This window comes from Rattus norvegicus, chromosome 19 (genome assembly GCF_021556685.1).
Source record: "Rattus norvegicus strain SHRSP/BbbUtx chromosome 19, alternate assembly SHRSP_T2T, whole genome shotgun sequence".
Lineage (NCBI taxonomy): Eukaryota > Metazoa > Chordata > Mammalia > Rodentia > Muridae > Rattus > Rattus norvegicus.
Window position 1 is genome coordinate 31,967,032 of NC_141552.1, and position 9,438 is coordinate 31,976,469.

The 9,438-nt window shown below is 45.9% G+C and overlaps 1 long non-coding RNA gene across 1 annotated transcript; it reads left to right on the plus strand.

Annotated features, from left to right (window-relative positions):
• The first annotated feature begins 2,934 nt into the window (after positions 1-2,934).
• LOC102553117 (uncharacterized) lies at positions 2,935-9,226 on the plus strand. Its single transcript, XR_015643562.1, has 4 exons — positions 2,935-3,486; positions 5,055-5,210; positions 5,760-5,870; positions 6,138-9,226. It is a non-coding gene; the product is annotated as an uncharacterized LOC102553117 (long non-coding RNA).
• The last annotated feature ends 212 nt before the right edge of the window (positions 9,227-9,438 follow it).

Genomic DNA, 9,438 nt, shown 5'->3' on the forward strand with positions numbered 1-9,438 from the left:
AAATAAATAGTTGTGAAGTAGGTAGCTTTCTGACATGAAAAGTTCTATGGGAGGTCCGCGGGTTTCTCTCTGTCACGATGCTAGTGATGAACCTTGATTGCGGTACACACCAACCGCTTAAGGTGGTGACTTAGCCAGCCAGCCTGGATGTTATTACTCAACTTGGAGCTGATTCCACTCTCCAACAGCCATTGTTGGTGTCTTTATCCTGAAATGGAATGCTGCTACTGACATTGCTACTGCCCCCCCTACTTGCAAAACTATGGACAGCTCCCAAAACTGCATCTGCAAGACTCTATGACCAATGAAGAATTAATATTGTCTGTCTGTCTATCCATCCATCCTTCATTCTTTTTCATGTGAGCGTGTGTGTCTGTGTGTATGTGTGTGTGTGTGTGTGTGTGTGTGTGTATTGTTTGTAGACAAGAGAAGAAAGAATGAAGAGGGGTAGAGAAGACAGAAAAAGAGAGATTATGGACTAGCTAGGATTTCACTACGAACTGAGGAAAGAGAAAGCAACAACATCCATGAATCCTGTAGGATGAACAGGTTAGCGGCTGGCGTTCCCAGCCCTTTCATCCCTGCCCTTCATAATTTGAATCCATAAAATGGGCCTAATGATCGGACAGCTTCATTAGCTCCCTGGGGAGCTATTAAGATGCTCTACAGCAAGCTAGACAGGAGGTAGCTCAGGAGTAAAGTGTTGTCCTCTCATATGAAAGACCGAGTTTCACCCCAGCACTCCACAACCACAGCAGAGAGTAAATGCGAATGTCACACAGCAGCGAATGCCCCTAATCAGAGCTCACTGAGAATGGAGATGTTTGAATTAGTGAAGTGACTTTCCGGTTCTGTCTCACTCTTTAGAAGCATTTTGATTATTCTAGTTTCTAAATTTCCTTAGGCCTCAATTTACTCCTCCCTAAAGTGGGGATAAAGCACTATCCGGTCTGAATGCAGACCCCATCTTGCCCAGTGAGGTCTTTCAAATACTCACCAACGGCACCAAGAGGGAGTTTTAACCTTCAAGAAAGCAACCTTATGCGTCTCCTTGGTCGAGCTGTTCAATCGCTTCTTTCTTCTCAGTGAGTTCTTTGAATTGTAGTCATTCAATAGTTAACATTTGCCCGGCCCTGCGTGCATTTTTAGTTAAGTTCAGACCTGGCCAATAGCCTCTCCAAATGGAACAGGAAAAGAAGCAAAAGTCCCTCCTTAAAGCAGTGGTTCTCAACCTTCCTGATGCTGCAGCCCTTGAATACGGTTCCTCGCGTTGTGGTGACCCCCAAGTAAAATTACTTTGATGCTACTTCATAACTATAGTCTGGCTACTGTTATGAATCCCAGTGTAAATATCTGACGTGCAGGATGTCCGACAAGCCACTCCTGTAGGGGTTGTGGTGCACAGGTTGGGAACCATTGACTTAGAGAACCAGCTCCAAGTGACTGGAAGACATTGCAGAAGAAATACTCTGTGCGGCTGCCATGTTGCAGAGCAAGGACCCCACTCTCATGGGCCCCCTTTAGTGAGGTGCTGCACATACTCAAGTGCTTGATATGCATTATGGAGTCAGGGATATGAACAGAGTCTGGGCTTGGGAAACCAGGCCCGAAGAACAGGCGGCACCCTTTGCAAAGGCAACCTGTGTTCTCCAGCCTTCCGGCTCCCCACTGCCCCTTGTGATTTTCTCACAGAAGGAAGTTCAAGGCTTATCGCGCCCACCTCGGCCTGCAAGGAAGATGCAACACGGTCTGACTCTTCTCAACAGCCTTTATTGCAGGACCACCTCATTGCTGATATGGGGACCTCGAGCGGCAAAAGCGCTCGCCTTATATACACAGCAGGCTGGGGCTATGCTAATTGTCTTTCAGGGATTGGCGGAGCACGAATCACCGCACTAGCACCCCTGCTACTTGTCCTCCAGGGATTGGCAGAGCATGAACCACCCCATTAGCATGGTACCGCCCCGGCCAGATTGACACCAGGTACAAACCCGCACATGCGCAGTACTGTTGTTCACCACAGGAGGGCGCCGGATAACCTATGGCCGCCCTGGCAAGGGGACAAGCCTGCGCATGCGCGATAAGTTGTTTATATCCAGACGGGGCTGGATGTTGGCGCCATCTTTGTTTTACCGGGCCGCTCCCTATAAAGGCTGACACCTGCAGAGAGACTGAAGGAAGAAGAGCGAAAAAAGAGAGCGAGTGAGGGAAGCGAACTTTTATCACCTCCTCCACACCTTTGATTGTTTCTCTTTCTGGTGTGTTAGAAAACTGTGAGACCTCAGCTTTCAGATGCAGAAGGGGTCACGTCTCTCCCTGCTCCTTTTCTCCTGTTGGGAAGAACGGGAGAACCTTGTGTGGGGAGCCATGTCTGGGCCTTTGGGATGTGGCTGTAAAAGACCCAGCCCATTATCTTGGAACTTCTTGTCGCTATGGCCCATTTAGCCCCAGAGTCTGTGCTCAAGCACAGCAGCCAGGACACAGTCCCTGCTTCTCAGGAGCCTTCGTTAGCTACGTTCTTACCTTGTAGACATCAGTGTTGTGGGCGAAGCAGACCTTTTCCTCCATTAACTTAGCCTCATCAGCACCATTTTTCTCCCTTTAAATACAAATGCGATTTCAGTGCCCACTGCTTTGGGGAACCCAGGCTGCTTGGCCATTGTCCCCGGTGCCACTGAGGACTGGGGTGCAGTTTTCCCTGCTCCATGCCAGGTAGAACATCAACAAATGGTAGTGCAAGGGGACGGTTTTTAGAAACCTAGCATTTTAGGTCCGGATTAGATACAAGAATTGATCCCTCCAATTTCAAAAGAAGGAAGACACAGCTTAGCCATAGTAAGTGGCAGAGGCAAGGCTGTGTGGAAGTAACCGAGCCTGCAGCCCCAGGGTTCACTTGACACAGATCCAAGCTTTGCTGCGCGTGTAGAAGTCTCAAGATAGAAACAATTGCAGGCCTGTGGAATAGTATCTAGCAACATGAACTAATTTGTCTAATTCAAATAGCATCTACCTACAAAATCCAAGAAAACAAGACTTTTGATCGGGGGGGGGGGGGCAGTTAGCATTTCCCTGTAAGGCAAGCGTTTAGAATCACTTGATAGACAAATCCTTTAAATAAATTGGAACAACGGTCACAGAAAAGTTTGGAGCTCCTCCATAAGAGGGGCCACCATGGGACAACTCACTGTGGTAAAGTTGCTCAGGTGACCAGATGGGTATTTACAAAGGAATGCCATTTTTCTTGATGGTTCTCGGTCCCTGGGATGACTCTGTAAGGCCTGGCTCTGTGACTGGGTGTCCTACCCTGTGGGTTGTTCTAGAGGAGAAGAGCTAATACTGGCGACCAAGACCCAGACTGAATTTAGAGAACTCATTTCTGGCTCGGCTACCTTGACCTCACTGTGTAGCAGGGCAAATTACTTTGTCTCTGTCAAGTCCAGTTCCCATCTAAAGACTTGTGCTACAGGGCCCTGACAGAGCATTGAGGTAAGAAGGGAAAAAAAAAAGGAAGAAAGCAAGAGACAAGGAGAGAGGGAAGGAGGAAAAAAGGGAGAGACGAAGAGAGCTGGAGGCAAAGAAAGAAAGGAGAAAAGGATAGAAAAAGATGAGAGGGAGGGAGCTGGAGGGAGCAGAGTAACACAAGCAAGGAGTAAGGCAGAGAGGAGGAGAGAGGGAGGGAGGGAGGGAGGAAGAGAGGTACAGAGGAAAGATGGGAGGGAGGGAAGCTGGGAGGAAGAGAGAATAGGGAAGGAAGGAGAAAGGGAAAAAGGGAGAAAGGAGAGAGAAGAGAAGAAAGGGAAGGAGGGAGAAAGGAAAACAGGAGGGACATTCCGTGACAGCAAAACACCTTCGCTCCTCATCTGCATTTCAAATTTGCTTGCCTAGCTTGTTTCATCAGTTAAACCTAGGCTAAAGTCCTTGTATTCCTTTCTAAAAAATCTAACTCGGTTTGGGGCGAAAGTGAGAGCAACTGGGGAAATTATTTAACGCTGTCTTCCAGGAATCCCAGAGAAACCCCAGCCAGGGTAGGAACAAGTGGCCTGTGGAAGGTGGGAAAGGAGCTGCTCCTGCCCTTGCTTCTAAACCTGCTTTGTGTGCCTGGGGTGACCTAGGAGAGAGAGGGACAAGGGGGACCTGCTGAGATTCCTGCCCACATGAGGGCCTTAAAGAGCCATCGTGGATAAGATGGTACTCATCTTCAGAGGTGGGAGTAGGGGCTTCCTCAGAGAGACTGCTTGCTGGTCCATGTAGTCCAGGTATGAGTGCGGAGTCCACTGTAGCTCAGATTCTGCCCCTGGGGAGGACTCTCCTGCAGAGGTTCGTGAGCCGGATGAGTGAAGGCAGCCTGATGTCCCCTTTCCCCTCTAAAGGCAACAGGAAAGCAACGGCCTAGATCCCAAAGCTGTTTCTGGGAACTGCTCAGCAACTCTGGGGCACACAGTACACGTGAAGACAGGCCTGTGGATACCTTGCTGACAGACAGAAACAAAAGGGGAGAGGCATCCTGTGCTTGCACGCAAAGAAATCTCGCTTCTTGGATGCTGAAAACCTGGGCAAAATCTCTGAGGACCTTTTACAAACCTATCCATCTTCCCGGGTTTACACACTCAACAGGCCTTGAGAAACGGCTTCTCCTGCCCAGTTTTCTCTCCTACACAGCGCCGCTTGCCTGCTCTTTATGGTTTTGTGCGGGCAGGACTGGCCGGTAGCCCGAACCCCGAGGGAGAAAGGTTCTGAGACCCTTACGCTTACCTAGTACAGCCCGCAGCGACACTGAGCGATTTAGGTGACGCACCCGCCGCCAGCAGATGGCGCTGCGCAGCACGTTATGATCCTGGTGTGCTCGGCTGGCGCTGGGGAGGGGACCTCTCAAAAGTTTTGAGTGTGTGTCCGTGTGTCTCAGTGTGTGTCTCTGTGTGTGTCTGTGTGCCATTCCTGGGCTGCAACAATGTTTGTGGAATTAAGTGGTGATTTCCTTTAGTCTGAGCCTTAGTTCTGGCTGTGCTAAGGCGTCGATGTTAAAGTTTACCACACGGCATCTTTCTTTTTCCTAGTGAAACCAGGAGTTTCAAACACACATGATACCCTCACCCTTACTGTTGGCTGTGAGCTAGCGCAGGTCTGCATTTTCTGATCAAATCGCTTGTTCAGCCTCCATATTAGCAGACAACATGCTCTGGGAGACAAAGAAGTGCTGAAAAGGAAAAAAAGTAAGTAGGAAGATCACCTAAGATTTTCTTTCTAAACAAACAAGGGAGTGCTCCTCCTCCTCCTCCTTCCCTTCCTCCTCTTCCTTCTCTTCCTTCTCCCTTTCTCTTCTCCCTCCCCTATTATTATTATTATTATTATTATTATTATTATTATTATTATTATGTCTTCTCCTTTTCTCTTTCTTTTCTTTATTTTTTAATTCATTTATTTAACTTTTCTTTTTAAAAATTGGGCTTAAAAGAAAGCCTGAATTGTATTAGGAATAAAATCAAGCCATTTTCAAGAAAAGAGAGAGAAAAAGCCTTTGGCTGCTGGAAGATGGGGCTCCTTTGTGTGACCTCTGGAAACACATGGGCTCCATGACCATAAATGTAAAACTGTGAAGAAAAATTGGGGACGTGGGGGAGACAGACCCAGAGTTGGACCAAGTTAAGCAGCAGTGAGATGAGCAGACGGGAGGAACCACTGGGGCAGCTTCTCTAGCCCAGGGCCTGCGTTGGTGAGGTTGGACTATGAATTAATTGTTGCCATAAAATTTGTCTTCTCAGAGTAAACAAGGCCAGTCTGCACGCAACTCCAATAAGATACATGTAGCATTGTTTGGGATAATGGATTTGATGGGAGTGAAAACAGCGGGGGATTAAATGGACCTAGAACGGGTAAATATAACTAAGTGTCATCCCTCTATCGGTATAAACATCTCTAGCACTGCAGAATGGAAAGAAAAGGGGGGAGCAGGGGGGGGCCTGCAGATCCTACTCTTAAGTGACTGACGACTGGGTGCATAGAGCTTTAAAAACTTTCCCTCTGCCCACAGTGAATTCTGCTTTTATGACCCCCACCCTTGTAGTGAACACAGAGCTGTATAGTCCTGTGCAAACTAACTCTAAACTTTGTTTTCCACAATGCTGCTGGAACTTTTGAAGCTTGCAGAAGAACCCAGCTACATTTTATACAAAAGAAAGAAAGAAAGAAAGAAAGAAAGAAAGAAAGAAAGAAAGAAAGAAAGAAAGAAAGGAAGAAAAAGCACAAGACCGAAATCTCACTTTAGAATTTTAAAAAGTTTTCATCAAGGGATCTGATTACTGCATCTGTGCACAGGGGCATAATATTAATTATTGCAGTCAATATACACTGTTAATTTTGTTATGTTGTCTCTCCCACCCCATGCCACCTCCTCTCCAAAGCTGAGGACCAAATCCAAGGCCTTGCGCTTGCTAGGCAAGTGCTCTACCACTGAGTTAAATCCCCAACCCCTCACTGTTGGTTTTGTAAATTGTGAATTATTGCTACCAGCTTAGATAATGCATAGCCTTATATCTAGAACTAAAATACATCTTTTTAAAGTAAGAAGTATTTACATAGTTTTAAAAACTTGTCACTTGACACAGTAACTCCATTTGCAATGATTCAATAAGTACAGTGTTTAACATTTTAAATTTATTTAAATGTTTTCACTTCCTTTAAGCTAAAGTTCAGAGACATTTTTTGCAACCAAATGTCATTTATTATCAAGACATGCTATTCATACCTGAACAGTGCTAGCATGGGGAAAGGAAATTTCGGGTCTGTGAGTCATAGCAGTGTCTAAGGCTTTACTCAGTAAAGCCAGAATGGCAGCTTCTCTCTGCGATCTCCGGAAGCTGATTTTTTTTTTTTTTTTGGATCAAAACTTAGAGCTGTCTTTCAAACAGAATCATCTGAAATTTAAAATTAGCCAAGGATTACAGTTTGCAAGGAGGTGTGTCTCCACCCCCAGTGTGAGCTGGTGTCATCAAAGTGAAAGGGGAGAAGAAGAAAGGAACAGAGAAGATGTGATTGTTTTGACACAAGGGAGAGAAGCTTTAGTGTCATTTCATTTTTAACTTCATTTCAAATTATCTTCCAACCACCCTGGTATTTCTGCATGGAGATAATCACATCTCATCAGATTTCTCCAGCCCCGGCAGCTATGCAGCCAGAGCTAACATGGCTGCTTAAATCCTATCACTGTACACAGCTCCAAGAAGACTGGTGGAAACTGGCATGACTGGATGCACACCACCGCCTCCGATATTTTGGTTTTGGGTAGTTTTAATTGTACAGAAGGTGTGTGATGATGTCTCCCCTCCCCCTATGGGGGGGGCGGGTGGGGGGGCAAAATCCCTGAAAGGAAAAACACGAGGTTAAAAATGCATCACAAATCCGCCCCAGGGAAGATGAAGATTTAGACCTGTTGACTCCCCGTGGGAGAAGGTTCACATGGCACATGGACTCACGCACACAGAAAACAGAAGAAAAGCTCATCTTGGGGAAAAGTTTAAAAAAAAAAAGGCCTGGATATTTGGGAGAAGGAAAGGCAATCCTGGTTTCAGGCATCGACCATCAATTACTGCTAGAAACATCTGGGAATTCCCTGTCATTGAGCTCGAATGGGGAAGCTGGGATGATTTGTTTTAACACTGTAGCATTGACACGTGGAAAATGAAGCCCCGCCCCCACACACACCCGGCCCCGCCCCCCCACCCGCTTAACGTTAGAAAAACTCCTATGTAAATGATGGACTGCCTTATCTTGACACCACTTGCCTTAACTTCCCTTCCTCTCACTTCAGTCATTTAATTTGTATGGCTTCCAAATCACAGTGACTGTCATCTATTAGTCTCCTTGGTGACAGAGGGCAGGGGGCTGTTGTATTGGAGTTAATAAAGCAGAAACACAAGCCTAATTATTGGGGAGATAAGCCGTGCTGGCAGGGTTTTGTCCTCTAGGGCTGGAAGCCTCAGTACCCAGATATTTTGGAGTTGAGTCTCTATGCACAGGGTACACAGTCGGCAGCAGGTGGGGTCACATGTTTTTAGACTAGTGATACTGGTACATTTCAACAATCGGCATCCCTAGAGGATGGGTGGGGTGGCACTGCCAGGGAGCAAACCCAGCATCATTAATCAAATGAGAGCTGTGCTGGGGCACGGAGAGGGCTCTCAGAAATGCAAGGGGCAAAGCCAGTAGAAAGTGGTGTTTTGGTTGCAAGGGTAAGCATGTCTATTTAAGTCCAGCCTACACACACACACACACACACACACACACACACACACACACACACACACATACTGAGCAGCTCAGTGTAATATAGTGAGTTATGAATGTGTGTGTGAGAGAGAGAAATTGTCACAGAGAGTCTTGTCAGCACTTAGACTGTGGAAAAATTTAAATATGCATACATGTGTGTGTATATATATAACACATCACTGTATTACCTATGCTAACATATTTTGCATGTGCACAATATGTTAGCAAACATGCAAAATTTGTTAGCATACATGCAAAATATGTTAGCATAGCTAATACAGTGATGTGTTAGTACAGTGATCTAAATGTACATGACTGAAAAGCTGATTTATTGATTATTGACAAGTCCAGACAAGTCCAGTCTTATTGCTATAGGTTGATACATGTACGTGACTATGTTACTTATGCAAGATTCTCCTGTCTGAGAAGTTGACCACCCTGGATACTTTTTTCATATGTATTTATGGCAACAATGCTATCAGTGCTACTGTTGGCCTCCTGGGCTCCCCTACTCCGAAGTCAACAGACAGAAAAGCCTACCTGTGTGCCTGAAGTCGTGAGCAGGAGGGAGACAGTCCTAAAGAAAGAGGAAAAGGAGACGGAATTCCAGGCACCTATCACAGCTGCACTCCGAGCTGTGGCGAAGTGAAGGCTGGGTCTGGAGAGTGATTCTATTAGCGTACTTTGTCCAACAAATATTAAAATTGCAAAGTAATTTGCCCATTTGACAATGGCTAATGAACTTAAGTACGCAGGGCGAACTTTAATAATTGGGGAAATTGTGCAATTAAACTAAAAGCCGCTGAAAATTACTAATAAAATGAACTCTCCGACTTAGCAGGAACGCTCCAGCTTCCAACATTGTATGGGTATCAGGAAAGCCTGGGAGGGAAGGTTTGGGTGACTGTGCCTTTTATTGTGATGACTGACCATAAAGATACTGACCTTGTTTTTGAGATGCAAAGCATAGTAAGAATCCTTTTTCCGCAATACATTTCAGAGTGACCATGTGGTTGGAATTAACGCAAAAAAAAAAGGTCTCACTGGCAGGATAGGTTTTAATTCTGATTTCAGGTTTATGATCTTATCTGTTACTACTTTCAATTTAAGTGGATTACATTCAGCAAAGATCCTTTTACCATCCAGGCTTGGCCGTCTCGTGCTATTAGGTTGTCT